The sequence below is a fragment of the Schistocerca gregaria genome, chromosome 11, assembly GCF_023897955.1.
Source record: "Schistocerca gregaria isolate iqSchGreg1 chromosome 11, iqSchGreg1.2, whole genome shotgun sequence".
NCBI classification, from domain to species: Eukaryota; Metazoa; Arthropoda; class Insecta; order Orthoptera; family Acrididae; genus Schistocerca; species Schistocerca gregaria.
This window is the reverse complement of record NC_064930.1, coordinates 17,709,214-17,737,040: the sequence shown is the minus strand read 5'-3', so window position 1 is coordinate 17,737,040 and position 27,827 is coordinate 17,709,214. Positions and strand designations below refer to the sequence as shown.

The 27,827-nt window shown below is 44.9% G+C and overlaps 1 protein-coding gene across 2 annotated transcripts in view; it reads left to right on the top strand.

Annotated features, from left to right (window-relative positions):
• The window catches only part of LOC126295133 (zinc finger protein 708-like), a 233,563-nt gene that overhangs the window by 161,411 nt on the left and 44,325 nt on the right, over window positions 1-27,827 (top strand). Inside the window, exon 1 of one of the 2 annotated variants that reach the window (XM_049987413.1) lies at window positions 27,504-27,580. The exons of the other annotated variant lie outside the window; for it this stretch is intronic. The gene's annotated coding sequence lies outside the window, so the exon portion shown is untranslated. Of the gene's footprint in view, window positions 1-27,503; window positions 27,581-27,827 lie in introns of those variants that run through there. 2 annotated transcript variants of the gene reach the window in all.

Sequence of the window (27,827 nt, the reverse complement as noted above, 5' to 3'; positions counted from 1 at the left end):
GCTCCTGGGTACGCCTTACAATCCAGTATCTTATTTCGGAATCTCTGTCTGACCATGATGTAATCTAATTGAAATCTTCCCGTATCTCCCGGCCTTTTCCAAGTATACCTCCTCCTCTTGTGATTCTTGAACAGGGTATTCGCTATTACTAGCTGAAACTTGTTACAGAACTCAATTAGTCTTTCTCCTCTTTCATTCCTTGTCCCAAGCCCATGTTCTCCTGTAACCTTTTCTTCTACTCCTTCCCCTACAACTGCATTCCAGTCGCCCATGACTATTAGATTTTCGTCCCTCATTACATACTGCACTACCCTTTCAATATCCTCATACACTTTCTCTATCTGTTCATCTTCAGCTTGCGACGTCGGAATGTATACCTGAACTATCGTTGTCGGTGTTGGTCTGCTGTCGATTCTGATTAGAACAACCCGGTCACTGAACTGTTCACAGTAACACACCCTCTGCCCTATCTTCCTATTCATAACGAATCCTACACCTGTTATACCATTTTCTGCTGCTGTTGATATTACCCGATACTCATCTGACCAGAAATCCTTGTCTTCCTTCCACTTCACTTCACTGACCCCTACTATAGCTAGATTGAGCCTTTGCATTTCCCTTTTCAGATTTTCTAGTTTCCCTACCACGTTCAAGCTTCTGACATTCCACGCCCCGACTCGTAGAACATTATCCTTTCGTTGATTTTTCAATCTTTTTCTCATGGTAACCTCCCCCTTGGCAGTCCCCTCCCGGAGATCCGAATGGGGGACTATTCCTGAATCTTTTGCCAATGGAGAGATCATCATGACACTTCTTCAACTACAGGCCACATGTCGTGTGGATACACGTTACGTGTCTTTAATGCAGTGGTTTCCATTGCCTTCTGCATCCTCATGTCGTTGATCATTGCTGATTCTTCCGCCTTTAGGGGCAATTTCCCACCGCTAGGACAAGAGAGTGCCCTGAACCTCTATCCGCTCCTCCGCCCTCTTTGACAAGGCCGTTGGCAGAATGAGGCTGACTTCTTATGCCGGAAGTCTTCGGCCGCCAGTGCTGATTATTTATCAAAATTTAGGCAGTGGCGGGGATCGAACCCGGGACCGAAGATCCCCTAGACCACGGGCACTTTCCTTCACATATGCCGGTCATATGAGACCCGTTATCGTAAGACTGCTCAAGACATTTTTGCACATCCAAACTGTCGGCTTCTAGTGTTCTAGTATTCGCTGTTTGATATGTTATTCAGTCTCACCGTCAACTTCCTTTATTTCACATCCAGCTTATGTGATTTTTATATAACCAGTCACTTTACTCATTTGTTCTGTGTGAGATACATCTGCACTACAGTCAAATTGATAATTGTACACTCCTGGAAATGGAAAAAAGAACACATTGACACCGGTGTGTCACACCCACCATACTTGTTCCGGACACTGCGAGAGGGCTGTACAAGCAATGATCACACGCACGGCACAGCGGACACACTAGGAACCGCGGTGTTGGCCGTCGAATGGCGCTAGCTGCGCAGCATTTGTGCACCGCCGCCGTCAGTGTCAGCCAGTTTGCCGTGGCATACGGAGCTCCATCGCAGTCTTTAACACTGGTAGCATGCCGCGACAGCGTGGACGTGAACAGTATGTGCAGTTGACGGACTTTGAGCGAGGGCGTATAGTGGGCATGCGGGAGGCCGGGTGGACGTACCGCCGAATTGCTCAACACGTGGGGCGTGAGGTCTCCACAGTACATCGATGTTGTCGCCAGTGGTCGGCGGAAGGTGCACGTGCCTTCGACCTGGGACCGGACCGCAGCGACGCACGGATGCACGCCAAGACCGTAGGATCCTACGCAGTGCCGTAGGGGACCGCACCGCCACTTCCCAGCAAATTAGGGACACTGTTGCTCCTGGGGTATCGGCGAGGACCATTCGCAACCGTCTCCATGAAGCTGGGCTACGGTCCCGCACACCGTTAGGCCGTCTTCCGCTCACGCCCCAACATCGTGCAGCCCGCCTCCAGTGGTATCGCGACAGGCGTGAATGGAGGGACGAATAGAGACGTGTCGTTTTCAGCGATGAGAGTCGCTTCTGCCTTGGTGCCAATGATGGTCGTATGCGTGTTTGGCGCCGTGCAGGTGAGCGCCACAATCAGGACTGCATACGACCGAGGCACACAGGGCCAACACCCGGCATCATGGTGTGGGGAGCGATCTTCTTCACTGGCCGTACACCTCTGGTGATCGTCGAGGGGACACTGAATAGTGCACGGTACATCCAAACCGTCATCGAACCCATCGTTCTACCATTCCTAGACCGGCAAGGGAACTTGCTGTTCCAACAGGACAATGCACGTCCGCATGTATCCCGTGCCACCCAACGTGTTCTAGAAGGTGTAAGTCAACTACCCTGGCCAGCAAGATCTCCGGATCTGTCCCCCATTGAGCATGTTTGGGACTGGATGAAGCTTCGTCTCACGCGGTCTGCACGTCCAGCACGTCCAACTGAGGCGCCAGGTGGAAATGGCATGGCAAGCCGTTCCACAGGACTACATCCAGCATCTCTACGATTGTCTCCATGGGAGAATAGCAGCCTGCATTGCTGCGAAAGGTGGATATACACTGTACTAGTGGCGACATTGTGCATGCTCTGTTGCCTGTGTCTATGTTCCTGTGGTTCTGTCAGTGTGATCATGTGATGTATCTGACCCAAAGAATGTGTCAATAAAGTTTCTCCTTCCTGGGACAATGAATTCACGGTGTTCTTATTTCAATTTCCAGGAGTGTATTTCGAACTTTGCCATTATATGGATGATTTCATTTTGAATTGTCTTTGACAAATAGAGTATCTGTTCTCTTTTTACGTGAATTAACTGGTACTTGATAGTAGGATCGTATTTGGAAATCATAATTATCAAATTAGGACAAGTTCCTTGACTAGGTTGAGGAAAATTTTCAGCGAGATCACTCGGTGTTTCTTTAGAACCTCTAAAGGTAAGACAGTTTGTAGCGAGCTACACGACAACGTCCGTTACTATGCCCAGAATATATCTCCACTTTTCTTTCTCAGAGTGAATTAATCTCGAAATCTCGCGATCGATGCCCTGACACGATTTCATTTACTGCAGACGGCTTTTCCCTTTTATAAAATATGTTTTAGGTGTTGTATTGCTTCGTGCTCAGATAATCTTTCTGAAGATTTTTTTCCAGTTAAGCAGACCCTCCCTGCACAAGGATGATGGAGAGGAGCTGCCGTATAGCTTGCGAGCAGCACACGTAAGCTGCATTTTTTGCTTTCGAACAAACAAACCAGGATATTTCAATATTTTCCAGATTTACCATTTTCTGAAGCACGTGTGGTATGTCAAATGCCTACCGTCGCATTCAGTGGACCTAAACTTGGTTTTCTTGGTGTTTATCATTGAGTAATACAGCTCGTTTGCTGAAGAATGTCCTCTCTTGACGTGCAATGACTCCACGGTCCGTCCATTTGCCTGGGTCCCTTAGATCTATAATTTTGTCTCTGCCACCCGGCTGCAGTAAGTCAGGAGGTGCTAGCTCAGCATCTTGCTCCTGCTGAGATAATACCGACGATGAAGTCTGTTTACCGTCATCTGAAACCTGAATCTTCGACTGTTCAGTCGAATTATCTCCCTGTCCAAAGTATAAGAATTGTTCGAAATACCAGAAATCATAGTATCAGAAGCATCAGTGGAGCTTAATGATACGCGTGCTCCGTGAAGCGATCTTCTCATCTTAGAAGCCGATGTATTTATTTCTTCAATTTTGTCCTTATTTCTTTTTCTGTTATGAACTCATCATTTGCTCTTTACCACCAAAAATATAAATTTATTTTAACACTGACACGTCGTTCTTCCATACAAAATCATGATGACGTTTGTAAGTTGTTTTTACTTAAAACACCCTTTAGTAAACCAACATCTATGAACACTCAGAAAGCAAATACTGTGTGCCATTACACCTATACTCTGCCACTGATCTCCGGCTCCGTTGCCAAGCAACCGTCTCCAGCCTCTCGCACACCCGACTTCTATTCACGGACTCTGACACTCCACTACCGCTCACCCACTCGCACACTGCTTTAGTTTATGGTCGCTGCACGAAGCGTATTATCGATACTATGTAGGGGTACAGCTATGTAAGGCTACTGTACCCTTACAACGCGTTCGTAAGCAGCCTGTCTCATAACCTGCATCCATTCATGTCCATTGTGCGTTCCGAAGGACTTGGGCAATTCCAGCAGGACAATGCGACACCCCACACGTCCATAATTGCTTCAGAGCGGCTCCAGCAGCACTCTTCTGAGTTTACACACTTCCGCTGGCCGCCAAACTCTCCAGACGTGAGAAATTGTTAAGCATATCTGGAATGCCCTGTAACGCGCTGTTAGGAGAGATCACCACCCCTTTGAAATGTTACGGGTTTACGGACAGCTCTGCAGGATTGATGGTGTCAGTTCCCTCCAGCAGTACTTCAGACATAAGTCGAGTCCATGCCACGTCCTGTTGCGACACTTCTGCGTGCTCGCGGGGGCCCTACACGATATTAGGCAGGTTTACCAGTTTCTTCGGCTTCAGTGTATATTAGTATCAATTAAATTGACAGTCGGGAGGAGGAAGTGGTTCTCGGTACCCGAAACTGTCGAAAGACAAGGCAATGAAGAAAGAGGAAAGTGTGTGAAAGAGTGCAAAAATATGTGTGCTAAACAATTTTGAGTTGCTAAATAATTTTTCTGGATGAGACAACACTGAATTATTGAAATGTGGTAGAAACGCATTGCAAAGCCGACTCAGTAGAATTCAGTGATGAGGTTATTCATTTTAAAGCGTACGTTAAGAGCAACGAAATTAAAACCTCCCCCCTAAGTCCTCTGTACAGAGTGTTGCGTGAATACCCGGAGCACTTTTTCTCACACCTCGAAAGACTCGAGAGTTACTTGCGGTCGTTCACGTCGCAGGGTTGAGTCAACAGTGTTGCCATCCTCTCAATAAGCCCCGCCATAACAGAGCAACTACACTGTGTGACGTTGTGATCGAAGAATTTGCTATGAAGAAGGGACTCCATAAACAACTTTGCCTGACTTGAGTGTGAGTAGTCCAGGAAGTATGTATTTATTATTATTATTGATATTATTAATAGCAGCAGCAGCAGTAGTTGTAGTATTAAATTCAGCACCAACTAACGTACATCTGAACGCAACTTATGTCGAAATGCGGGGCGAAAATATTTTTCTCTGCTTTTTCCGACGCGATGCAGCGCAGTATTCATTTTTAGGTTTCATTATTTTGTACTCAAGGTACATGATCAGCGAGACTTCGATTCATGCAATAGAATTATGATTTTTTGGGTCATAATTTGAAAGTATACGCATTACAGTGGATTTCATATGTTTCGTATCGTTTGAGAATAATGTTTCACAATAATAAGAAAAATGTTGATGCATAAATAACAAGGGTGTACGCTACGCAAACTCGTCAGATTTGACAAAAAGCGGCTTACATTTTGGGATAGTTTGACATTAGGAATTCTGTGAATTGTTGTTCGGGGACACTTTCATTAAAAGTAGTTCGTCGCCTGGTGAGGTGCGTTGCTTGCTCGGTGTGCGCTCCTTACCGCGTCTCCCTCGCTCTGAAGATCGCGACATGTCCGCAAACGTCCCCCTGACGTCTGGTCACCGTGTGCCCGTGTGCAGCCAGCACTGAGCGGGAGAGAATCCCAGCAGGTGGCAGTGCGCCGCTGCGACAGGGCCAACTTACAGTTCACACGTCGTTTTGACTTCACAGGGAACTAGAGAAGACCGCAGGGACTTAGACTTCTTAGCGACCGCGCCGGACTTTGTATCCCAAATTGAGTATTATGAAAGTACACCACTTCAGGGCAACGGCACATGGAAGATTTGTAAAAACACTTCATATTTGCTACGATTTGTTATAACTGAACGTTATATAAGGACGTATCGGCTTCTAAAGCCTTCATTAAATGGAAACTTCGCTACGAAGGCTCAACTTCCATTAGTTCATTGTCAGGTAGCGGTTATAACCGTTGAGTTACTGAGGAGAAGGTAGCCAGGAAGGTGATTCGTATCCTGCCATGTCCAAAAAAAATTACAGGTTTGTGGGACTTCTTCATTAAGACAGTAGAAGTATGTTTTGTAATATTTTATGTTGTGTACGTATAGTAGTTCTCTCTCTCTCAGGTATGAGTCGTTACTGTCAATAATTTACAAATTAAGTGTGAAACTTGCAAACACGAATACATATTCACACGTTGATCATCCCGCAAAACAAATCACCATTCAAAATGAAAATCATAGAATTAGTTGGACAAAGCGGTTTCTACCCCACTCTCAATTGTTGCCAGATGTATCCAAGATGGCGGTGACGACGTCATCCAAGATGGCGGGATGTAGACTTGAATTTTGGTGGTAACATAGGTCCATTGAGCTATCTCCACTAACCTAACCCTCCACCACTCCCCTCCCCCAGAAAAATGGCTGGAAGTTGAAATTCCATCAGGATAATGCAACACACCACGGTTATCTCTACCAACTTAAGAAACTGGCAGGAAAATAGTTCAATGGGTCTACCTCCACTAACCTGAGTCATCCGACCGCCACCTCATCCTAGGGATTGGTGGGAAGTTTTAATTTTGGAGGGAAGATAGATCAGTTGGGGTTCTCTACTAACTTAGAAAATGGCGGGAAAGTAGCTCAATTGAGCCACCTCCGCTAACCTAACTCACATCCTCCTCCTAGGGATTGGCGGGAAGGGGACTCAGCCTGTGCTGCACATGAGTCTTTATTTAGACAATTTTATGCAGTACAGCCATCCAGTTTGTTCACCACGAGGTCTGGACTCGAAGTGACCTAGTGCACATTACCACCAGCAGAGGGCACTGTCATCTAAGATGGCTGCGATGATCACACGAGTACGAAGATGATGGCATACAGTGTGTTCACAATGTGGTCTGGAGTAGAACTGGTCTAGTACACACTACTGTCACCAGAAGGCGCTGTCGTCCGAGATGGCTGCCATGACGTCAGCTGATCACGCAAGTACCATTATCCAATATGGCGGCATACAGTGTTCACAACGTGGTCTGGAGTCCAACTGATGTAGTACACGGTACTGTCACCAGAGGGTGCTGTCCTCCATTCCGTGATGTATCCTAACATGGCTGTTTGGAGGAGAAAACGACTCAGTCTGCCTTGGGTTGCAGGAGAGAGTAAGGAAGGAATCTATTTTATTTATTTTGGAACAATTTATTTAGGGAGGGATTTTGAGAGGTACTATATTTATCACACTGATACAAAACACACGCTCTGACATGCTGGCGGTTACGCCACACAGCCGACAGATCTGTAGACTACTCCTAAATAACGCATTACAAGCAACTCCTAAATAATTGCAGTGCAGACATACAAACTGCTAAATAATACAGTACACTGATGTGCAGACTCTGAATCAAGGCGTAAACTGTCTAAATAAATAACGCATAGCACAGACTGCAGGCCTTCTAGCAAAGTAATGCAAAGCACACTCAAACAACGCGCACCAGCACCGCCCACCGCCCCCCATGTCCACTGGACCGCACAGGAGGCCCGCCTGCACCCCCCTCCCCCCCACACACACACCCCGCGATGTGACGTGGCCGTCAGCTGCCAAGCCATGCACAGCTGCACTCGAGCATGCGGCAGCGACATCCCGCTCATCATTGGTCCCTGAGAAATCCCTCCCAAAATACGTGTTTATCTGGACACCATAGCTGACGCGACCGGACGAGAGTGAAGACCCATTTGCAGAGCGCGCTCACACTGGCCCCATATGCGACACTCCTCCGGGCCACGCGCACGTGTGTTTAACGTTGGTGGCGCAATGGCGCACAGCTGCGGCAGGGGGCCAGTGGGAGTACCGTCCGCCATTGTTTTATGCAGACGATACTTTCAGTGGTAAAATTATTTTGCACAGATCGCTAAATTACACTGACAGTTATACCTGCAAAAGTTGTCTACAGATCATTAAATACATACAAGACCCACAAGAACATTGGAAGTCAGGAATATATTTACCAGTGTAACTACATTTAAATATTATGAGATTGAGACTACAGTCTGACACCAATCGATGTACACGTAATGTCTCCTTTCAACGGTTGTGGTTAGGGAATGAATATCAGTATCTATAGTGCACATAATTTTCCATGTAGAAAGTCTCTCTCATACCCCCGCTGTTATCAATATGCTGAATCTACACGTCACTCATGATCGGACACACACTCATATTCTCTAGTCATGCCACAGTATAAGCCACAGTAACTTTACAATGCAACATATAAATATTTTACACAGACAGTGCAGTTATCTTATGTATCTGTACAGCAGCAGAAAAATTATGGTCTGCCTACACTCACCCCAGCTATATGTCTCAATTCTCCTCAATCCCAGGAAATTCTCTGACAAAGCCTTACAATCAGCGCTTCTGGAAGATGCTACATCGTGCCAAGATTCTCTCTAACAAGTGTTATGAAGGGCAGGCGTCAGGCACTATGTGTGGTAATGAATACCGCATCTGCCGACTCAGTGCTCGGAAAGACATCACCGGCGTGGGTTGCTCCACTGTAATCATCATCACTATCGATAGAACATCGAGGAAAATGCAAATTCGTTCTTCCTCGAGGTTCGAACTTGGCAGTCAGTCCATCTTGCATTGCCCTTCATGCTTTCAAGATATGCGAACTTCCTCGTAACCGTTAAGAGACTCCTATATCCCAGCACAAAGCATGAATCGAGCATTATGATTGACTCTTGTCAAATTTTCCCTCTGAATTACTGAAGCAGCTGGTGTGGAAGCACCTTCCACCATTTCTTTCTTTCTGCAGATGTGACTTTCAACGGCAAACAAATATTTTACACTGATCGCCATATTGTACCGACAACTAAATCTCGCAAAGTGCCATACGAAGGTAATTCCAAAAGGAAGGTCTCCTATTTTTTTATAAGTACAGAACTCTGTTTGTGTGGCAGTTGGTCACACTGTTATGAAGAGTGCTTCACGCGCTGTGTGTAAACATGCGCACGCCGCGCTGCGGCGCTCAGTCTAGCCTTGGCAGCCGTTGAGAACGGAGCTCCCGTTGGATGCTACCGCCGAGTGTGAATTGCGCGCATTTATCCGGTTTCTGAAAGCAAATAGCACTGCGCCGATTGAAATCCAGCGCCAATTGACGGAAGTGTATGGTGAGTCGTGAGTGGATGTCGAAAACGTTCATAAGTGGTATAGAGAGTTTGCAGGTGGTCGGACCGAAATTCACGACGAACAAAGGAGCGGGAGACCATCGATTTCTGAGGTATGCGCAACATGGGTGCCACACATGCTGACCGAGGGCCACATGCAGCAACGTGTAGATGCTTTCCGCGTGTCTCTTCACCGCCTCGCAGCCGAACAGGGAATATCCTCCACTCAATTGTGATGGATGACGAAAGCTGGGCATACCACTTTACACCTGAGACCAAGCAACAATCGCGCCAGTTCATAACTTTCTGAACAGCATGGCAGGGAAGTGGTATGACATGGGCATACAAAAACTGCCACAGCGTCCACAAAAATGCATAGACAAGAATGGTGATTATGTCGAAAAATAGCTCAATGTTCAAGCTGTAAACTGATGTAAACCAATGTAGAAATAAACAGGTCTATGTACTTGTAAAAAAAATTGGATACCTTACTTTTGGGATTACCCTCATACACATAGTCAAATACGGAAAGACTCTTACTCAATTTCACTGCTCTCCCACTGAGGAAATGAGATTGAATATTAGAGCGTGAAACCGACCTCCAACCCAGCAATATATCACCGTGTACCATGTCGATGTAGTAAACATGGAATCTGTATTCTCTGGCATACAAAATCATCCCTTTTACACCAGAAAGCCCTCAGTGGACCTAAGTCACTCTCAGAACTGTTGTGCAAAGACTGGCTTGTTCCCCCCCCCCCCCCCTTCCCCGCCCCCTACAGTACAAACGCATTACTGTTTCTGGCCTGGACCTGCCTACTTTCTTGCGTTTCTACACCTATCTCCAGACTCTGGGATTACAAGAACACGTGTATTTTCGCATAGTTTGCCATAATATTATACCACTTTCATTGTACTTCTCGATATCAAGCACATATCAATATATCTTGCATAGCAGTATCGCTCGTGCAACATAATTCCGACGATATAGACTAGAAATTATTTCTCTACAAGCCCAAAACTTTAGCACTTATCCCAATTGCGAAGACCTTTATATGAGAACTCGAAACAAATACACGACAATGATATTTCCACTCACGAATACTGATGTCGGTGATGTAACAGATTCGAAATCATCGCTGTAATTTACGAAGTCAACTAAGGTGTTTCTCATGTCTGGAGAACCAGCAAACATGTCCTCCATCTGCTAGATGCACACATGACAATCAGTGTTCTCTCTCAACTAAATAAAGGTGTGAGATGTGAAGAAGCCGTCTACCAGACAATTTACATGAGAGGGTATAACGGACCAGCACAATTACACGCACCTACTCAATCTTCTCCAATTTCCATACGATCACGAAAGATACCAAACACATACTAGTTCGCTATTCTGCCATCTAGAGGACGACAGCTCCTGCCATTAACTGGAAATGTGAATCATTCCTGCACAGGTCACTGGCATTGCAGGCCAAGCTCACATAGACAGAATCATCCTACGAAATCGGCCTCATATATATTTGATCGCTATACTTACAACTAAATGTTATGACTGCGATCTCAGTTGAACGACATTCGACAATGAGGTAAGTATCGGAAATACACCCTGCCGACAGGTGTTGTCCTGGAAATAGAAATATCACTACCATTCTTATGAGTTAACATACTCTTCCTTTGCTATAACAGTACTCCAGATCAAATCCATACTCTCCTATGACTGGAAATAATCATTTCCTTTCCACATGTCTGAGCACAAACACATACTTTATGAGCCTGATGCTCAATGTGAACCTATCATACTACTAAGTATAATACTTCACCAATAAATGATTGCCTACGATACGAAATAATACTGAGACAAATTGAACGATGGGTGGATACGAGTCATAAGTTTTTCTTGCGAGTGATACCACTGTGTCCTACAAAGATACTTGCAATCATCTCATAACATATAACAAAAAAAAAACCATATCGCTACAACTACTCTATCTTATTGTCACAAGAGGTCTTGGTTCTATAGGTGCACACAATTATCCATGTTAAAAGTTATATACTTCCTTTATAAATCGAAGTACAACATTACCTCTGAATCAGGTGGTTTTTTGTCCATACAAATACCGAGACGGTGATCGCTCGGATGTATATTATCAGACCAGCAGTGCACTTAAACGTTGCCCACGATGCAACCGTGTAATAAATGACTGAATTGTGAAAGTGATTCAGCTAAGGAATGTGGTATGAAGCAGGTATTTGCGACTCCCTCACGCCACCACAGCTAGATATTTCTCGACTATGTGTAACGTATTCTATCTCGATACCATGTCAGATGTTCTACAATATATCCACTGAGTTATAGGCTGTGACTGATTGAGAAGTACTAGATGGTATGCAGATTGAGGTCGCAAGAAATGTATACTAGCTTTTCAGATCTCTAATGCAACGCTATGCGCTAGAGAGAATGTCTGTGATTTGGAATCAAGTCCCTCCATTCAATCGTGTATCTGAGTTCGATCCTATTGACAAGCTGTTTAATGATTACAACCACTAGTCATTCACATTTCTCGCACTCTCTTATATCTGAACGAGTCACCTTTCTCGAACCTGTGTGCTACAGTAAACTTCGCACCTTTGTCTCAGTCAATCCCTACACATCTTGCAGCTGCTACCGTTTCTTGCTGATTATTTCGTGCGACTGACTGCCGCCTGGAATGACGGCGGTGACTCTCGTTGCGGCTTCCTCTAGCTGGACACGCTGGCCAGTCAACAATCTGCGCCACTCGCATATGTTATGAGGCGTTTTTAATGCAGCGGAGGAACAAACGTGAACAGCAGAAAAACAGTTTTTGCTTTATTCTTAGTAATCTCAAATATATTTTTATAAATCAACGAAACCATTGATCCTCAGTCAAGTGTTGCTGCACTGTAATTTTTCTTCAGTCTGACGAAATTGTGAACACCCATTCGTTTTTTTATCTTGTACCTAAAAATTGTTACTGATAGCTTCCACGGCATGTATACTAACTTGTATTGGCGTTTGAGACGCTTTACTAAATTTCAAAGGTGCGTTGTCGAAATGCGGTGGCTAGAATTCGTGCTTCGAAGTCCACATCCTTTTGGGCTATTACTTTGTTAAACGTACGCCACCCAGGAGAAGTCAGTTATTAAAGCGCATCTCCGTATTTTGCTGTCTACCAAAATTTTCGTTTCTTACCGCTTCCACAGTATTTACTGAGATGTGATAGGGCTTTTTTACGGGTTCCATTTGTGATGTGTTTCTGCAGTGGATTACTTCCGGAAATGGCTCTGCTCGGTCTGTTTCGTAGTCGCAGAACTTCTGGTTCCTCACACCTCAGTGTTGTTATTGAGGAAACTATTGTTGCGTCCGGTACCAGTTCGTTCCTCACCTTTCCTCGGACGGAATACACATCAGGTCTACACGTGTTCTCTGCCGCAACTTCTCTTCTGCTAATACAACCGACTGTATGGAAAGTAAATGCAGGACAATCTTGTCGTTGTCTTTGTGAATTGAGGATAAGCGTTCGGAAGTAGTAATTTGTTTTAAATACACATTTCCGACATTAGTGACATTTTATTAATTCTGGGTTTTGGTTTACAATTTCATTGCTTTTTTCACAGCTCCCCACGTTCCATTTTACATTAAGCATTGCGTTTTGGCTTCAAATGGCTCATTCACTAATCGACGGAGACACTCGCCACAAGGCGCGCCCGTCGCTGGCAGACAGGGGGGTGCTGGACGGTTGTGGGGCCGGCTGCCTCCGGTGCCTGCCACGCGTCAAGTTTCCGGAACGCCTCTGATCACTGGTGCTCCGTGGTGGTCTGCGTCTCGGCCTCCCTCTTCAGAACACCGTGGTCCACGTGATTTGTGACGTAACTTACAGCGTCGACTATAGTACGTCCCACAGACGATGGCGGTTCGCGCAGGTCGAGAAGCGGACGGCGGCGGCTGCAGGGCGGGCTCTGCGCTCCACGTGGCCGCCGTGTGTCTGGTGGCAGTATCACGCGTGTCTCGCCTGCTTGTGTAGAATTCGTCGCTTCAGGCATGGGAAGTCGCAACAAATGGAATAAAAATGCATTACATAACTCGCTATGATCACGTTCAAGGGGACATTGTACGTGGCATTCGTTGAAATTTGACATTTTCTGTTTTCTACTCCATAATGTTCTTTGGACTTACCTGGACATTTTGGTATGTAATACATTAAAATCAAATAATTGTGAGACCTTCAAATAATATTTTGAATGTTGACGTGTGACTGTCAAATTTCACAGCTACGCATATAATGCAACAGTTGAGTAGTCATATCTTGAGAACTACACAGTCTAGAATGCTGTGAATTGCTTTGTTTTGTGCCTGCTGCTACGTCTCAGAAGTTGCAATTACGAATAAACAAATCAGTCCTTTGTTTCTGATACTAGTTTTCGTTGAAAGTAGTGTGATTGTCGACTATTTTTGTAGTTAGCTAACTTCTACTGCTTTTTATACGTAAATAAAATGACTAAGCGTAAAAGTGGCATCAAGAAACGCAAATTGGCGGGTAACAGATATGTGAAACGTGCAGTTTCGTCTAAAGTACTTGAAAACACGTGTGCCAGCAGTGAAAAAGCCATGTCATGCTTTGTGTCCACCTCCACCAAATACTTGGTGTAAAAATAGGCAAACTGAATTTTCTGGCACCCTGCATGAATGCACACATAAACATTCTCTTCGTTTGGCAGCAATGGAGGCAATAAAACCTATTTATAGAGATTTGGCAAGTCATGAACTCCTAAAGAGGTGTTTACATGGGAAGACCCAGAATGTGAATGAGTTCTTCAATAACGTTGTGTGGTGCCATGTACCTAAAAATGTATTTGTTGGCCGTATGGCTCTTAAAGTAGCAGTGTCTGATGCTATAATAACTTTTAAGGTGGGAACTATGAAAGACTTAAGGTTCTGGACAAGTTACGGGTAATATTTGAACAGAATACGAATAAAGGACTGCGAGAACTGGATAAGCTTCGTGTACTTGAAGGCAGAGCTATCTGCTCAGCAAATGACAAAACAAGCGAGAAAGAAGAGGACGCGGCGAGCACTGGGCTTTTGTGACACTGAAGAAGATGCAGACTATGCGCCAGGGCAACTCTAGTGCATAAAAGACGCAGAAACATACGTCTGTATGTTGTTGTTGTGGTCTTCAGTCCTGAGACTGGTTTGATGCAGCTCTCCATGCTACTCTATCCTGTGCAAGCTTCTTCATCTCCCAGTACCTACTGCAGCTTACATGCTTTTGAATCTGTTTAGTCTATTCATCTCTTGGTCTCCCTCTACGATTTTCACCCTCCACCCTGCCCTCCAATAGTAAATTGGTGATCCCTTGATGCCTGAGAACATGTCCTACCAACCGATCCCTTCTTCTAGTCAAGTTGTGCCACAAATTTGTCTTCTCCCCAATCCTATTCAATACCTCCTCATTAGTTATGTGATTTACCCATCTAATCTTCAGCATTATTCTGTAGCACCACAACGTCCATGTTTCACTTCCATACATGGCTACACTCCATACAAATACTTTCAGAAACGACTTCCTGACACTTAAATCTATACTTGATGTTAACAAATTTCTCTTCTGCAGAAACACTTTCCTTGCCATTGCCAGTCTACATTTTATATCCTCTCTACTTCGACCATCGTCAGTTATTTTGCTCCCAAATAGCAAAACTCATTTACTACTTTAAGCGTCTCATTTCCTAATCTAATTCCTGCAGCATCCTGTATAAGAATTGTAATAAAAAAGTTTTCAACCTCAGTATCTCTGAACTACATTTTTTGCAATAAATGACCCGTTTTCTAAAAAAGTTATGATGGTAGAGACATGAAATTTTCACAGCATGCCAAGTGTGAGATTGAACACACATGGAACTATAGTAATTAAAATATCGTAAGTTGTTTTGTTTTTATGTTCATTTATTTACCAAATTCTGTCAAGAAATTCAGTTTTTGAAAAAAAGATAACGTGCCCAAAATACACTTTTAGAAATAATTCTGGTTCAGTGTATCTAGAGAGGTGTATTCAATAATTATGGAAAATTGTAATTTGGTGTCTTAAAAAGTTTCCGAGATAATGGGTCACAAAATTCGATAATTTAACGTTGGCAGCATAGGACATAGAATGCCCCCTTAATGCTCACACTGGATACCATATTCAGAGCAGAGCGCTGAGAACACTACTGTGCGTTCGTTGGCTGTCGGAGACTGCGTGGCGTAGGCGCGTAGAACGAGTGTTGGGCCCACCGCCGTCGTTTGTGTCTCCAGCCGCACTGAAGCTCCAAGGAAAGGTGGAACAGGCATACGTATTCAAATACAGACTTGTCTAAATAGGCAGAATACCGTGCTGCTGTCGGCAAGCCTATATAGGACAAGCGTCTGGAGAAGTTGTTAGTTCGGTTACTGCTGCTACAATGGCGAGTTATAAGATTTGAGTGAGTGTGAACCCCGTGTTATAGTCGGCGCACGAGCGATTTGACACAGCATCTCCGAGAGGTAACGATGAAGTGGGGAATTTGCCATACGACCATTTCACGAGTGTACCGTGAATATCAGGAATCCCGTAAAACATCAAATGTACGACATCGTTGCGGCCGGAAGAACATCCTGCAAGAACGGAACCAATGGCGACTCGAGAGAATCGTTAAACATAAAAATAGTGCAACTATTCCACCAATTCCTGCAGATTTCAATGCTGGGTCATCAACAAGTGCATGCGTGCTAATCATTCAACGAAACATCATCGATGTGGGATTTCGGAGCCGAGAGCCCAGTGGTATGCACTCGATGACTGCACGACGCAAAGCTTTATGCCTCGCCACGGCCCGTCAACACCGACACTGGACTGTTGATGACTGGAAACATGTTGCCTAGTCGGACGAGTCTCATTTCAAATTGAATCGAGCGGATGGACGTGTGTGGGTATAGAGACAACCTCACGAGTTCATGGAACCTGCATGTCAGCAGGGGATTGTTCAAGCTAGTAGAGGCTCTGTAATTGTGTGTGGCGTGTGCAGCTGGTGTAATATGGGACACCTGACATGTCTAGATATGACCCTGACAGGCGACACATACGTAAGCAACTGATCACCTGCATCCATCCATGTCCATTGTGCATTTGACTTGGGCAGTTCCAGCAGGACAATACGACACCCCACACGTCCAGAATTGCTACAGAAGTTCTGCAGGAACAGTCTTATGAGTTTAAACGATTTCGCTGGCCACCAAGCTCCCCAGACATGAATGTCACTGAGCATACCTGAGATGCCTTGCAACGTGCTCTTTGAAATCTTACGGATTTATGGACAGCCCTGCAGGATTCACCTCGTCAGCTCCTCCAGCACTGCTTCAGACATTAGCCGAGTCCAGGCCACGTCGTGCTGCGGCACTTTAGCGTGCTCGCGGGGGCTCTACACGATATTACGCAGGAGTACCAGTTTCGTTGGCTCTTCAGTGCTTAACACACGGAGCCGTCACAGACACCTGCACCTTAGACTGTTGGTAAGTTTGCTCTTTGCAGACATGGTTTCCCCTGAAGCGAATTATATGTTCTGAACTGATTGTACTAATGACTGTACTTTTACACTCACTGTGTGTGAATTAAAGTACGAATAAATCTTCGTAATTACAATAGCCTCTCGTACGCAGTGACTTCCGAGAGTGTGGTAGACATTAGCACAGTGTGCCACCGCAGGCAGCGGCGAGAAACGTGTCACACGGTCTCTGTGCATAGCAAAGTCTTAACACAACATTCGCGATAAGAATAAATCTCCGTAACTGCATTTCAGACTTCCACTGGTATCAGATCTGCTGATTCGGTAGCGCTGGATGCAGCTGCTGCTGCGTAGCCCACGCAGACTACTTTTCTTCCCAAGGCCCCTTGGAGTTTGAAGAAAAAATTAAATTATCCTTCATGATGAAGCGCGCTAAGTGAAGGATGAACTCTGCACCGATTCACACACCATAATGGGACACACTGGGCCAGTAATCGTGTGGCTGACTTTTTTCAAAAATTAAAAAGAAAAGAAATTCGATGTGCAGCGCCCAGAGATCAGTTTCCTACAGTTGTACGACGCATTTCCTCTTACACCCGAGAATATCGAGGTTGAAGGGTTTGCACAGCTTTTAAGTACAAAACATTGAGAGCTTTTAAAATCGAACGGTCTGCATCTGAGAAAGTAGCGCCGGCTGCTGTGGCCGATGGTTCTAGGCGCTTCAGACAGGAACCGTGCGACTGCTACGGTCACAGGTTCGAATCCTGCTCGGGCATGGATGTGTGTGATGGCTCAGAGCCATTTGAACCATTTGAGAACCTAGCATCGTAATGTACTAATAGTGTAAACTCTAATTCAGTTCTCACTAGTAACATTCTGTGTTATTTAACTTCTAATTTTATAATCAGTTTGGAGTTTTAATTAACGAATATAGAACATTTTTATTTTTGGCTTCTGTTTCCTCGATATTGAATAGCACTGTTGATATATACTATAGTTTCTTCATTTGACAACAAGAAATTTTGCAGTTTGTTACAAAATTTGTATTAATTACGAGCATCCGGATTATGGCGCTATTGGTAAATATAAAAAACAGTATTGCTTAATGGCGCTCGGGAATATTGAAAGCTTATTTTTGGCAGTGTTGTTCAGAACTGAATCACATTGCACGGAACGTACACAGTATTTGTACTGCCATCAAAGTCGGTACATAGAGTTGCGGCACTGTGTGGTCCTGAGGTACCAAAGTGCTAATACATTCTGCGAATGAAACATCAGGCGCTGCAGTCATTAATTATAGAGGCGCAGAAGTACTTTGGGTGTAAACATTGTCAGGCATTGTCAAGGCATATTGTGTGTCCTGATATTATGTACATTATTCAAAGAATTCGAAAATACTATTTTGTCAACCAACTTGACTAAAAATTAAAATAACTTTTGGCCTTTCATGAAACCAGCAATCACGAGTTGAGTCGGTCAGTGACCATACTGCCACGGAAAACAGAAGATGACAGACCAGGTCACTGCCACAGAAACGGAAGACAACAACAGAAGGCGAAATACAGGGCAACCACAAATGAATTCTAAATTTTCGGAAATGTTACATGTACCAATATGATTGGATGGCATTGCGAAATTAGCGCCTTGCCAAAATGCCGACAAGGCAAGGGAAGACTTTTCGTGTATTGGAACATGCGAGGTATTTGACCAAATGTGGTAGCTACAACCGTGGAGGAGGGTGAGCCAAAGAAGTCAACAGATGGCACAAGGCGCGAATTGTAAATACGGCAGCAAAGTGTGTGGAAGACCGTGCGTCGGCATTTACACTTCGATCCAACTGCAATTAAAAGCAGAAGGTTACGGCTGGCGCCTGCAGATTCGCGCCCCAATGGAGGGTCTAGTTGAGGATGATCATTTCGCCTCCATGCTGACACTCAGCCACGAAGCAACTAAGTGTTATCTGAAAAGGTTTATCTTCGCAATGAGAGAGTGTGGTGTACTGAAAATCCTCATGAAATTGCCTCTCATGAACGACATCCGCCGATGGTTAATGTTTTCTGTGCAGTGTCGCAGACAAAGCTGAATGGGCCGTTTTTATTCTGTGGGCGAACTACGGCGGATACCTCTTACGTCGGTATGTAGCAGTTGCGGTTGTTTGCGCAACTGATTCCGGATTCCAGGAATTTCATCTTCCAATACGACACCCCTCCCTTATGGAAGCATCGATGTCTGTCGCTACCCAAATGACGAACTTTTGCGTCGCTGGATTGGCTGTAGGTGTGGAAGATGGAAGTCGCTCTGTTCCTTTGGGCCTCCAGGTCGCCTTGTGACTTTTGTCCTTAGCGGGTTCGTCAGTGGACCGTGTTCACGTGTCCCCACTGCCAAGAACACTGGAACAGCTGAGAGAACCTGTGAACGTTCCTGTGATAACCACTGGGAGGATGTGGCTGCATAAGTTACGGAACGATCTTGACCACCGCTTGGGCGTGTTTCGTGTCACCAGAGGGGCACTCATAGAACGTTCGTGGAGTGAAAAATGCCATCTTGGTGAGTTCACGCATCGATCGTATTTGTAGACGTGATACTTCGCAAAATGTGGGTATCTGAAAACGAATTAATATTTTACAGCATTTTCAGAAGTTATCTTACAGTGGAAGGTAGTAATATGGCTCCTCGTTTCTGTCTTCACACTAACGCCGAAATGGCAGATGTAAGGTGGTTGCGGAATACAGATTCATCTAAAAATCCAAAACGATTAGAAGGCGTCGGGACCGGATGACGTACCTGCTATGTTCTACAGGGATGGCGAGGGAGAACTTGCTGCTCCTGTCCCAGTAGCAGTTCACCGCAAGCCGCTGGAACAACGAGGGCTACCAAGCGACTGAAAAATTCTGATTATTGCTGTTTCCAAGAGACGTCAACGGACAAATTAAAACGACAAGTCTGAGAGGAAACGCCGCCGCAGACATGACACGTGACTTGACACGGCCCTCAGTGCTGAAGTCCAGACGAAATTCGACGTTCACTGGCGTCTGCCCGGAATCGCTTTATGCCCTTTATCAGCTGTCCGTGTCGACATTCTGAACACTACGTGACAGCCGAAGGGGCAAACACACGGTCCGTCCCCGCATCTCGTGTCTGCCGACATACAGAGAGCAGCAGGCCAGGCGTGTGTGGGTGTTGCTCTACTGACTGAGGGAGAGAAGTTTGCCGAGCGGTTACCCTCTTACTGTCTAGTCATCGTATGTCGTTAGCCCTCTGGAGGAAAGCTCTTTACAACGGTACAGGAAAGCTATGAAGTTCCAGTGAAAAATTAGTCTGTGTCATACTTCGGCAGCTGTAACTATTAAACAAATTTCATTATGCAATTTGATCGTATGACACAACGTCCACTGCGCTTTAAAGAAAACCACTGCTCTATTATTTTTAGTCGTTGTGGACGTCTTTCTGGTGACCTTTCTGCCATGAACGAAACGTGTATGAAAGTTCAAGTGTGAGTTTATCCAGTAGTTCCAAAGACGATAAACATCAAAGACACACCTAACATATACATACGCTTCTCGTCTTTTGGCCATTCAGGGTGTAGTATCAAGGAAGGAGCCTTGCACCCCACAGTATGCTGCGGCATAAATACGGGCATTTTCCATCAAAAACATTCATTTCATTGTGTAATATGCAGCTACGTTTTTAGATGACAAGTTCAAAAGTTGATAAAATCTATGCCACACAACACTCAGAGAAGGAAATGGGAATAGTGTTATGAATTACAGCTCCATATCACTGGAGTCTATTTGCGGTAGAATTTTTGAACATATACCCTATTCGAACATGAATTGCTCACTGAAAGAACGAACCGCATTACTGTCTCCCCCTACGAAATAATTTCGGAAGATTGAAGAAATTGCAGGGCTACTGTTAACGACTATTTCGTTTTCAGAGAGCCACGTTTTGAGAAGAATTCCGTGTACAAATTTTACCGATGCGTGACTAGAACTGTAAACTCACCTAGTTTACGTTTTGCACTCCACAAATGTTTTATCAGTGTCTCTCTGGTGACGCGAAACACACCCAAGCGGTTGTCAAGATCGTTCGGTACCCTATGTCAGCACAGAAACATTGACTCCTTCTCTGAGCTGTTCAAGTGTTCTTGGCAGTGGGGACACGTAAATGTGGCCGCTAATAAGCCCCATACGGGGAAGGCCACAACGCGTTAGGTCCAAAGGAACAGAGCCACATTATCTTCCAGACCTATGGCCAATCAAGCGATGCGAAGGTTCGGCATTTAGGTACCGACAAACACAGATGCTCCCAGAAGAGGATGAGGGGGAGGGAGAGGTTTCTTGTAGGAACATGAAATTCGGGGAATCGGGAACCATTTGTGCAAGCAACCACAACTACAACACATCGAGGTAAGAGGTACACGCCATAGTTCCTCAACAGAATAAAAACGGCCCATTCAGCTTCGTCTGTGACTCTCCACAGAAAACATTAACCCTCCGCAGATGTCGTTCATGAGAGGCTATTTCATGAGGATTTTCAGTACGCCACACTCACATTGCGTAGATAAACCTTTTCAGATAAGTGCTGCATATCAGCATGGAGCCTAAATGTCCATGCCACACTGGTCCCTGAGTTGTGGCGTAAAGCGGAAGGCGCCGTCACTAACTTTCCGCTTTTAATTGTTGTACGAGCTGCATACGTTGTGGTTTTAAGAGTGAATGCCGACGCATGGTCTACCACACACTTTGCTGCGGCGTTAAAAAAAAAAAAAAATAATAATGGCTCTGAGCACTATGGGACTTAACATCTGAGGTCATCAGTCCCCTAGAACTTAGAACTACTTAAACCTAACTAACCTAAGGACATCACACACATCCATGCCCGAGGCAGGATTCGAACCTGCGACCGTAGCGGTCGTGCGGTTCGAGACTGCAGCACCTAGAACCGCTCGGCCACTTTGGCCGGCCGGCGTTAACAGTTCGCATCTTGTGCCTGCTGTTGACTTCGTTCTACTGCGTCAAAAACTTGCCCCCCCCCCTCCCCTCCTCGGCGGAACTGTCACATCTGGTCATATATCGGGCATATTCCAACACACGAAAAACCTGCTCTTTCTTTGCCGGCATTTTGGTAACGAGTTGGGAGTTCGTAATGTCAGGTGGTCGGCACAGCTTAAACTCGCTGAGTTTGCAGTTATATTCATGCTCCTGTGATACTGGGCATGTCATATTTAGGACAGTCTTTAACTCAGAAACCGAGTGAATCACTTATGGTAGCCCTGTATATCGCCTTCTGTCTGTCGTCTTCCTTTTCTGTGGCAATGTGGTCACTGAGTGACTCAACTCGTGATCCCGATCCGCTTGCTGATTTTATACAAGGCTAAAAATTCTTTAAATTCTTAGTAAGATCGATTTGCAATATTGTATTTACGAATTCTACAGCGCCTGATATTTAATTCACAGAATGTACTAGCACTTTGCTACTTTCTAATCACACTTTGCTTACACTTAATGTACTGGCTGTAATGTTAGTACATACAATGTGTATGTTACTGTTGGGAATCTTTCCGTAAGCAATCAAGAAATACGTACGTACAGAGTGAGTATGTCCTTGCATTTAAGGGACCCATATTACTCTTTCGTGGTACACATTTTAATTATGTACGTACATGCAACCAACGCAACTTCGCGTGTGACTGACGTATATATAGATAACGACACAGGTAAAGTTAACAGGTTGCGTGTAAGTGTTCGAATTCTAAAATTGGATCTAGAAGTACATTCTGTGCAGACTCAAGTACGAAAAATCACTGCACCAATGCTTCATTCTTCTTGCAAAATAATGGTGAGAAATTTATATACAGTCCTGGAAATGGAAAAAAGAACACATTGACACCGGTGTGTCACACCCACCATACTTGCTCCGGACACTGCGAGAGGGCTGTACAAGCAATGATCACACGCACGGCACAGCGGACACACCAGGAACCGCGGTGTTGGCCGTCGAATGGCGCTAGCTGCGCAACATTTGTGCACCGCCGCCGTCAGTGTCAGCCAGTTTGCCGTGGCATACGGAGCTCCATCGCAGTCTTTAACACTGGTAGCATGCCGCGACAGCGTGGACGTGAACCGTATGTGCAGTTGACGCACTTTGAGCGAGGGCGTATAGTGGGCATGTGAGAGGCCGGGTGGACGTACCGCCGAATTGATCAACACGTGGGGCGTGAGGTCTCCACAGTACATCGATGTTGTCGCCAGTGGTCGGCGGAAGGTGCACGTGCCCGTCGACCTGAGACCGGACCGCAGTGACGCACGGATGCACGCCAAGACCGTAGGATCCTACGCAGTGTCGTAGGGGACCGCACCGCCACTTCCCAGCAAATTAGGGACACTGTTGCTCCTGGGGTATCGGCGAGGACCATTCGCAACCGTCTCCATGAAGCTGGGCTACGGTCCCGCACACCGTTAGGCCGTCTTCCGCTCACGCCCCAACATCGTGCAGCCCGCCTCCAGTGGTATCGCGACAGGCGTGAATGGAGGGACGAATGGAGACGTGTCGTCTTCAGCGATGAGAGTCGCTTCTGCCTTGGTTCCAATGATGGTCGTATGCGTGTTTGGCCCCGTGCAGGTGAGCGCCACAATCAGGACTGCATACGACCGAGGCACACAGGGCCAACACCCGGTATCATAGTGTGGGGAGCGATCTCCTACACTGGCCGTACACCTCTGGTGATCGTCGAGGGGACACTGAATAGTGCACGGGACATCCAAACCGTCATCGAACCCATCGTTCTACCATCCCTAGACCGGCAAGGGAACTTGCTGTTCCAACAGGACAATGCACGTCCGCATGTATCCCGTGCCACCCAACGTGCTCTAGAAGGTGTAAGTCAACTACCCTGGCCAGCAAGATCTCCGGATCTGTCCCCCATTGAGCATGTTTGGGACTGGATGAAGCGTCGTGTCACGCGGTCTGCACGTCCAGCACGAACGCTGGTCCAACTGAGGCGCCAGTTGGAAATGGCATGGCAAGCCGTTCCACAGGACTACATCCAACATCTCTACGATCGTCTCCATGGGAGAATAGCAGCCTGCATTGCTGCGAAAGGTGGATATACACTGTACTAGTGGCGACATTGTGCATGCTCTGTTGCCTGTGTCTATGTTCCTGTGGTTCTGTCAGTGTGATCATGTGATGTATCTGACCCCAGGAATGTGTCAATAAAGTTTCCCCTTCCTGGGACAATGAATTCACGGTGTTCTTATTTCAATTTTCAGGAGTGTATCAGTGTTCTGTAACACGTCAATACCTATTGTGTGCTGAGCTATCAGTGTTGTTATTAATTAACTTGTGATTCACGTCTAATCGACCGTTAGTTCACTTATAGCATCATTGAACCGTGGTTCCTTTCCTTATGTAAAATTTCTGTTACAACTTCGAAATGCCACAGCAAGCGATCTAATGCTCTTTAAAGCGCAGTTGGCCCTCTACTTATCTCTGACTTGCACAGATAACATAATCAATTTTCGTTACCACTCACGAATGAATCCGTCTCTCGTTTATTTGCGGTTAAAATGCTGAATACTTGGGCAAATCTAGTTAGAGCAAGTACTGTTCTACTTACAGTTTATCAAAATATTCCGTCGACCTTCGTGCCTTCTTTCTTTTGTCGCGTAAATTTTGCTAACTCCAATCAAACAAGTAAACTGCCAAGTCAGAGACGCAATTTTAGTCTCCTTATTAATCAGCTTCAAATGGCAGTTTTTCTTTGTCTTTTCCTATTACGAAAATTAGTACTAAATATTTTTATACATATAGCCTGCGCAAATTAATTATTTCCTCTTTTTACTTTCTTACATCATTACAATATGCAAATGATCATTACCGACTAGATAGACGTAAAACATGCCAATTGTATCCGAGGACGGTTACCCTCTAATGCGGCTAAAAGTGAATTAGTATCATCTTTGTAATCTCTATTTTCGTAGGAGTCTTTAAATAAAATTTATTTTTTTTTCTATAGGACTCGTGATTAATTATGAAAAGTCTGTTTGTCTTGAAATGAGAATGAGAGAGGTGATTTTTAATTAATCAAATCTTCATTTGATGTTTATTATCTTTGTAGCAGTTTATCGTCGTCTGCGTACCAACAAAGCTAAATACTCAAACCAACAACTATAGTGAATAATAATGAAAAATGCAAAGAAATATCCTAGGCGCGTCCTGTTTGGCTACGGCCTAACAGATACCGCCACATTCTCACACACCACGGCGAGGCCCGGATTTCTGAGTAGAAGAGGAACCGCTGGGTCAGAACCCGCGACCCCTTCCGTGGGTCCAGTAGTCAGGACTCAGCAGCCGACTCGTCGGTCAAACACTGCGCCAACATGTACAGACACCGCCCAGGAGGTCTTGAGACACGTGTGGCGCTGTCTGTTCCCACAGTACTTGATGATACTTTACATGACGAATGGCGCAGTTTTTTATAAGTTGATGCCAAACTTTATCAAGAAAGTTTTTCTCGAACGAAACCTTTTAGACAGGACTGAACAAAAGGATTCGACGTCAACAGTTTCGTGTCGTGATCAACAGCGTTAATCTTACTGCAGTTAGTTTGAAGCGGCAGAAATTAAACTTGATATTCGACCCTAAAGTAACTGTAGCTTGCACGGATGACGTTATGGTATACCGATATTGTTGCGTTGTAAGTAATCGCGAAGGTAACTGGTGGATTTTTTCCTTGGACCTTGTAAGACGTGTATGTTTCTATTGTTAATTGTCAAATCACAATTTATGAAAGATGTTTATATTTTATTAATAGGATTAAGTAGGAATAATTAATATTTCTCATGTTGGAAATAATTGTGGTAGCAGGGAATGACTGCACCAAAGTATTGTTGACAAGAGAGAGACCACAAATTGATATAATTTTAAAAAGGGCAGGAGAGACCGCATACGGATACATTTTAAGAAAAGAGCGCGAAAGACCGCGCATTGATATATTTTGTAATGGTAGCAGGGATTGTCTGCACCAGAAAGCATTGTTGGCAGGAGAAACGGCACTTTACGTTCGAAGTCAGCAGTAAGCGAGAAGTGAAGCGAGTCGGTAGCAGGTCTGAAGCGAGAGGTTGAGAGGAGCGGTGTGCCTGCCAGCCACCAGCTATGGTCTACAAGAGATTATAAACGGATGTACAGAGACATCAGCTAACTAATATTATTGAATAAATTTTTTTGAGAAACTCAACACTACTGAAGGTATGTTTGCGCATTGCTAGTTGTAAGATTATTGTGAAAAGTAAATCCAATTTGAACGTTTGTAAAATCATTTCATTCAGAATATAATTAACTTTTGCCAGCAATATTGCATTTCTAATTATAATCCATCCCAAAAACTATCAACGTAAGACTTCGCAAAATTTTATTGTTGTCAAGAAAAAGTTTAACTATCAATTACGTAATTTCAGTCAAATTAATTAAAGAATAACGTCAGCTTTGGTAATAAATACAGCCACTTATTATGACAGCCCACCAGCAGCTAATAGTGTATAATAAAACAGCAAGTATATTCATGTCGCAGTTTGATGTAGAAGTCAGATGGCGATCCAGTAACAGTAGAAAAGGTAAGGAACAGTTTTGGGTTGTTGCAGGTAACGACTGAGGGCCACGACGACGACACATTCTATGTTTCGTCGAAATAATCAGTAAATCACTTTTAATAAGCAGCAATTAAATTTGTATGCGAAGATACAGAAAGAGAATAAATTTCAAAGGGAAGATTTCATTTGTTATTATTAAGCAAGAGATAGAAATCCTAAGGGAAGGTTTCATAGTTTATTGTAAAAGGGAATGTTATCATTAAGAAAAGAGATATAGAGGAGACGACGGGAAGGTTTCAACCTAAGTTTCAATACAAAGCCAGCAAATGTGGCACCGAATACGGCGACTGCTCAGTATATTCTGCCTCAGCCAATCACAGCACAGATAACGCTCTCTTATTACAAAGTTTTATAAGTAACCTGTGCCAAAATGACGCTTACTGCAGTTACTGCTGCCACAAAATAACCGTTCTGGCCATCTTACTTGGCGCAGCACAAGGGAGCAGACAGAAAAATTTAACCTCTACTAATTAATTACTTTGATTAGTTGTGACGTATCAGATTCTCTGTAAGACTGATATCAGAACAACTATGGAAAATAGAAGCGGCGACCATTTCGAGTTAAAAAGGACTTGCAACGCTGGAAGTGCAGCTAAAATGTTTAAGGATAAATCTGAACCTATGATTCGTTGGAGGCTTGCGATCGTATGCGGTTTACACACATGGCTCTGTGTAGACAATTTCTGTATTGACCACAAAGAGACGTGGAATGTGCAAAGCATCGTTTGCGGTAAAGTGCAAAGCATGGCCTCAGGCGCTGCGATCCGTCGTGTTGTTACTGAAGAATGATGAGCGGACGTAGAGGCAAGCGGAGGACGGAATTGTGTATTCGGATTGCAGCGTTCTGTCCCAGGAAGCGTTGTGTGTGTTCGCTTCTTGGAAAAAAATAGAAAAGCTATACGAAGCGAGAAGGTCAGGGCTTGCTGCGTTCGTTGCGCGCGGAAGGGTGGGGGGGATGGGAGAGGGTCGCATGACGTCAGAGCCGGGGGGAGGGGAGGGGTCACGTGATGTTAGAGCCGCTGCCCCACCACAGTGGCTGGCGAGGCGGCGCTTTATATCTGCTTCCCTGCAGCAGTTATGACGGAGCAGCCAGTCGGGTGAAAGCTTCCGAAGCAGTCTCGCACCTCGGCGAGGATACCAGAGAGAGGTAAGGTGGGCAGCTGGCCTCTGTTGGATTACTTGTCAGCTGCGGATCCTGTGGTGCACGCTTTACTGTGGTTTGCCACGTAACTCGCGACATAGCAACGTCAACCAACTAGTCTTGTCTAACACGTTGTCTTACTTCGAAAAATTAGGATCAGTTCGAACAAAGGGATGGCGAATAGTGTGATAAATCAGCGTGTCGAGTTTTTAATAATTTATTGATCGTTATTTATCGCCTTGTTACAGTCGTT